The sequence below is a fragment of the Microtus ochrogaster genome, chromosome 1 (genome assembly GCF_000317375.1).
Source record: "Microtus ochrogaster isolate Prairie Vole_2 chromosome 1, MicOch1.0, whole genome shotgun sequence".
NCBI lineage: Eukaryota > Metazoa > Chordata > Mammalia > Rodentia > Cricetidae > Microtus > Microtus ochrogaster.
The window spans coordinates 72,695,876-72,701,740 of NC_022009.1; the positions used below are offsets into that span (position 1 = coordinate 72,695,876).

The 5,865-nt window shown below is 44.2% G+C and overlaps 1 protein-coding gene across 21 annotated transcripts in view; it reads right to left on the bottom strand.

Moving 5' to 3' along the window:
* Positions 1–5,865, bottom strand: part of Nrcam (neuronal cell adhesion molecule) — a 254,523-nt gene that overhangs the window by 194,543 nt on the left and 54,115 nt on the right. For all 21 annotated transcript variants that reach the window (XM_026782354.1, XM_026782345.1, XM_026782356.1 and 18 more), the window contains exon 2: positions 109–262. The gene's annotated coding sequence lies outside the window, so the exon portion shown is untranslated. The remainder of the gene's footprint in view (positions 1–108; positions 263–5,865) is intronic.

The window sequence follows — 5,865 nt, forward strand, 5'->3', positions numbered from 1 at the left end:
AGAGAATTCTCAGGAACAGTTCCCCATTCATTCTCTGAAGAAGCAGATTATGGCAGACAGATCCACTAATCTAACTACTAAAGAGGAAATGTAGTCAACTACTCTCACCTTCAGAAGATCCACCGGTCAGAAGCCTCCCAAGGCTCCCCTGATTTCTATGCCCTCCTTTGCTCAGGACGATGTCAGCAGTTGAGAGCTGCCTTGGTCAAACCCTTCAGCAGGCAGAGGTACTAGATGTCACTGGAGAATACCACCAAAATCCCTGAGAAGGAAAAAAAAAACCACAAAAGAATGCAAACTATTGGGAGTCAGTTAATTCTATTAAGCTGAGATTTCCTTTTTATTATTGACCTAAAATCAACAAGGGAATTTAATACGTATGAAATTCTATGATTAGTTTCAACCAAACATTATTGCATTTCCAGGCATTAGTAATTCTAAGAACTTTAAGTAATTTAAGGGACAAGGGTAATGAAAAAAGGGTAATTTAATTCCAGTTACATTTCAGTGTGGCAGAGAAATCTGAATTACTTCTAAATAGAAGCAAACAATTGCGCACACTAATCAGAAAAGAAAAAAGAAGAGGACTGGATCTTGTTCTCCTCCAGTACGTCGTGGTATTGAATCATTTCTTACAAACACATCAACACATTAGAATCTAAGACTGGCTGAGAAGAGCAAACGAAGAAGAACTCAGCATTTGATCAAGGTCGAAGATAACAGAGAGTTTGGTAAGGCCATTCCATTTTAGAGGTGGTTTTGAAGGTGATGGGAAAAGATGGCAAGCAGAAATAAAGGCATTGCTAAACACAATGAAGTAAGGAAAAAAAAAAAAAACAGGGAAGGTAGTATGGAACTAAACAAAACAAAACCTTAATTAAATGGAATCCACCAGGCAGGAGCGCTTGAATAGTGTGTTTATTTAATTCCTCTCCTCTATCAGAAAGAGTAAAACTCACCCACCGATAGGGTTGTTTAGAAAGCTGATGTTACCAGAACTGCAGCCCCACAGGGAAAAGAACTGAAGCTAGGAATTTCAGACCTTTTCCCATGAATCCTGTGGGGTTGGACTCGCCAAGTGCCCCTCCACCCAATTGCGCTTTAGGTGAATTTGAAGACAATACTGTTGGGATCAGAAGGCTAGGAAGATGGCTCAGTGGAAAAGCACACAGGGTGAGCCCCTGAGTTTGGAGACCCAGAACCATGTTATGCTGCCTATAGAGTGTGACTATAATCCCAGAACCCCTGCAGTGGCACTGGAGGTGGGGACACAAACCCCACAACCTCTCCAGACAAACCTGGCACGTGTAACCACAGACAAAAGGCTCAGTCTCAAATAAACTGCAAGGCAGGGGTCTTGAGTTGAGACTGTCCTCTGACGTTGTCATCTCTTGGTCTTTTCTGTGTCAACACATTGGAAAGTAGAAACAGAAATACCCCCGGTACATGTGGATTTTGTCTGTATTTGTTAGTCAGAGGGTTAAAGTCTTAAGGAGTGATTAGTGAAGGCCGAATACTGAATACTGAGTACTGTTTCAGCTCAGACAAATATCACAGGAGTCGTCACAAAATCTGCCCTACATGACTCAGCCCAGCTGATGCCTGAATTCAAATGTGGCACTGGAGTGTCTGGAATGTCCTCTGTAATAGCCGCTCTGACACTTATCTTCCTTCGTCTGAAAGGAGGACGTGGGCTGCAGCTTGCTAACTCACCTCACTTATGCTATGTGTATCATTCCCTTTCTTGAATGGCATTGCTACTGACCACCACAAAATCTGATGTATAAATAGCACGCACATTAAATTGACTTTGGTTAAGAAGCTAATGCGAAGAAATTACTGTCTCTGAAATCTGGGCATGTTTTTAGTTCCAATGCACTACAATTACCTCCAGGGCTCTTTATGATAGTAACATAAAGGGGTGATTTTTCATTAGACAGTTCTGGAAAGAAACAAAATGATGGTAAGAAAAATAAAAACACGGGTGATGGGAGGCTGGAAGGTCACTGAGTCTAACCATCTCTCCGCCTATGATCCATTCCAGGTTTACGAAGCTCCACATAGAATTGACTCCCTCTCCTTATACTTGTTCCTCACTGGTTCCAATTCTGCCCCCAGGAGCCAGACTCAGACTCACATTCTAATGTGAACATCCCAATAATAGCCCCCAGGGTGAGCTGTGTCTTTAGCAGAGCCAACCAGTGATGGGACTTCAGGAGCACTTGTGAGGTGGGTGGATGGCCCACTAAAGAGCCTCACACAGATGTCTCAGCCCTAGACAGGTGACAATAGACTGAGCCACCCAAGCTGAGTTACTCTGGAGGTTGGGTAGTATACTGAGGATACAGGAGACCTATGCAGAAGGAAGCAGAAAAGACAGATGGGAAATGAGAAGCGGACAGTGCCTGAGATTATCTCAACCTGTCAACTCCCCACCTTCCAGATCCAAGCAGGAACTATGGAATGAGTCCCTCTTGCTGAGGGTGCCCTGGTGATTAATATCTCTCGTATCTTTTCATGGGTCTCTTTGTTAGAATCAAGTTCTTAGGTTTTGTATTCATTTTGCTTGAAGCATTTGACATCCCAACTCTGGTCTTCAGAACAGGTGTTAAGTCCTTCACCATCACATCACCCACAAATGAGAGGAGCACATGGTCAAGAATGGCGTCCATACGACAGTGGTTTAAGATGAATGAATACCAACTGGATAGCAGACAAAGACAAAGGTATTCTCCTGCATTGGGTCTTACTAAAAATGAATAATTACCAATACTACAAATCCTCCTAGTGTCAGCTGACAGACGAAGGTTTCAGCATTTAACTGGTTAAAGACTGGAAGACCCAGAAAAATTGTATCTGAGCAACTGTAGAGAAAATAAGGCTGTAGCTGAGAAAACTGTCAGCATCCTGGTTATAGAAACCCACTGTGAAGTGGACCAAGAAGTCATATTAGAGAAACATATTGCGGAAACAGAGCCAGGTTCGTTTCAGCCTTCCCTGAGGCAATCATCAAAATGGGTAGAATCTGTCATTTTAGATCATCTGGTATAGCACTGCCAAGGTGCAACTGTGTCCCTAAGATATCAACTGTGTTCGCTAATTTAGCTTGCAGTAAGCCACGTGAGATCTCCCATTACAGTAAAAAGTCCCATGGTCATTTTAAATTCCATGTCTGGTTTTCTCAGCTTTGTCTTCAGCCTCACTGTCAAGCTGGACAGTTCCCAGAGAACTCCAGCCCATTCTTTCTAGTCTGACTGGAAGCCTCTGGCCCTCGCTGGCTGGTTCTCAGTGCTTTGACAGGCCTGCTGGGCCAGCTTATAGTGAAAACCCGTGAGGAGGTTAAGGGTGTAAGTCAGTTGGTAAACTGCTTCCCTTAAAAGCACTAGGGTGTGAGTTCAACTCCAAAATCTTACTTTAAAAGAAGCTGGGCGCAGTGACACATGCGTGTTGTCTCAGTACTGGGGAGACACAGACAGGTAGATGGCTGGGATTTGCTGGACAGTCAAACTGGCCCATTTGGAGCATTCCTGGTCTCAATGAAAACTAAAACAAAAACAAAAGTAATGTTTTGTGTCCAAGGCATGACACCTGAGGTTGTCCTCTGACCTCTACATGCACCTGCGTGCATATGTACACCTGCAGTGGCATTTCATTTGTATTTTAATAAGTAGAGCTTGCCTGAAGATCAGAGAGTAAAACAGCCCCACTGGCCAGCCTTACAGACCAGGCAGTGGGAACACACACCTTAATCCCAAAAGCCACACTAGTTACCATGGAAACCAGGCAGTACACACCTGTAATCCCAGAACTAGAGAGGATTATAAAACGGGAAGAGACAGCTCTCAGACACAGTCTCATTCTGAGGTTCCTGGAGGCAAGACTGCCCTGTCGGACTGAGGTAGAGGTAAGAGCCAGTGGCTGGCTGCTTTGTTTTTCTGACATTCATGTTGAACCCAAATTTCTCTATCTGGGTTTTTATTAATTGTGCTTCCTACACCCAACAAGCATAAACATCACACACAGAGAAGCACATCTGTGTGCGCGTGGATTTCACACCGTCAGTGCTGATCAGGCAAAGGCCTTCTTCACGTGCCTCTTTTTTTGTCAGCTGTGTTGAATTATTCAATCATTTATACTACCACAATTCCTGCAGATTCACAAGGACAAGGTCCTGCTACAGTCATGAAACATGCTTGTGCAGGAAACAGGACTCAGCAGCTCCTGCTAAAATCAGGCAAAATCAAGAGCACGTTGAGTTTCTATTTTCTGTAGTTATTCTCAATACTGAAAAACAACTGCCCTTCTCTTCAGATTAAAAACAAACAAACATCCCTCCTCTCACTCCTTGCTTCATCCCAGTCCTCAACCCCAGCTGGCAAGCCCTGCTAACAAGTCCCCTGTTGCCAGGGCAACAAGGAGTCTGAAGGCAGACCCACACTTCTCCTTCTGCTCCCCCAGATCCAATCCCCCTAGTCTCATCCCCAGCTCTGTAGCAGAACACCTGCTGTGGTCTCCCTATCCTCTCTGACCCTATCCCAAAGGAATTGCAAAGATCTTCCCAATCCTCCTTCCACAACTCATCCCAGTATTACAGACTGCAACACCAGAAGACATTTCCTGTGAGGACACCAGCTGAGTAGGCCAGGGAAAAAGAGACGCTAACTAAAGACCTTCACCATTCCCTACTCTCCTCCAAGACCAATTCCCTAGTCCCATCCTTTTCTCTGCAACAGAATGTCTGTTGAAGCCTTCCTTCCTCCTCTGCTCGCACCTCCTGTGGATCCCAAAGACCTTCCCCTCTTAGCCTCTCTCTCCCCCACTTGGTTTATCCCAGCCCCAACTGCCAAACTCCCTGCTAACACAGAACAACCCTACCAGGGAAATGGATATGCTGTCTGTAGATCTTCCTTCCTCCGTCTGTTCCCCTAGATCCAACACCCCTGTCTCATCCCCAACACTATAGCGGACCCTCTAGGGTGACCTACCTTCATTGTCTCGCCCAGTGCCAAGGAGATGAAATAAACAGATCCTGGTGGGACAGTCTGCTCTCCTTTCTCCTGTGAACCCCATCAGACTTCCAGCCTATCCCTATTCCGATTTTCAACCCCCAATACCCAGAAATACATTTTACCTAGAAACCCAAGAAGCCACAACTATCAGGTCCAAAGAAAATGTCCCCCCAGGCAACAGAGAGGCATCACACTCACAAAAAATTCAGGGAGGAAACAGAAACCAAGGAACAAAATACACACCCAACAAAAACAAACCCAGAAATCATCCCAATTCCAGATGCAGAGAGGCCAGCATAAAAACCAGATCAATACGGCCAGGGCAATATGTCTTCACCAGAGCCCAGTCGTCCTACTACAGTAGACCCTAAATATTTCCACATAGCTGACATACAAGAAAAAGACATCAAAACTACCTGCATGAAAATGATATAGGTCCTTAAAGAAGAAATGAGTACGTCCCTTGAAGAATTGAATGAAAAACAAACAGTAGAAGGAAACGAATAAAGCTGTTCAAGCTCTCAAAATGGACGTAGACTCAACAAAGAAAACCCAAACTGAGGAAAATTTTGAAGTACAAAATTTTTAGATTTATTTATTTATTATGTATACAGTATTCTGCCTTCATATATGCCTGCAGGCAAGCAAAGGGCACGAGATCTCATTATAGATGATTGTGAGGCACCGTGTGGTTGCTAGGAATTGAACTCAGAACTTCTAGAAGAGCAGTCAGTGCTCTTAACCCCTGAGCCATCTCTTCAGCCCCTGAAAATTAAAATTTTAGGAATTTGAACAGGAACATCCAGGACAAGTTTCACCAACAGAATACAACAGATGGAAGAGAGATTCTCAAGCA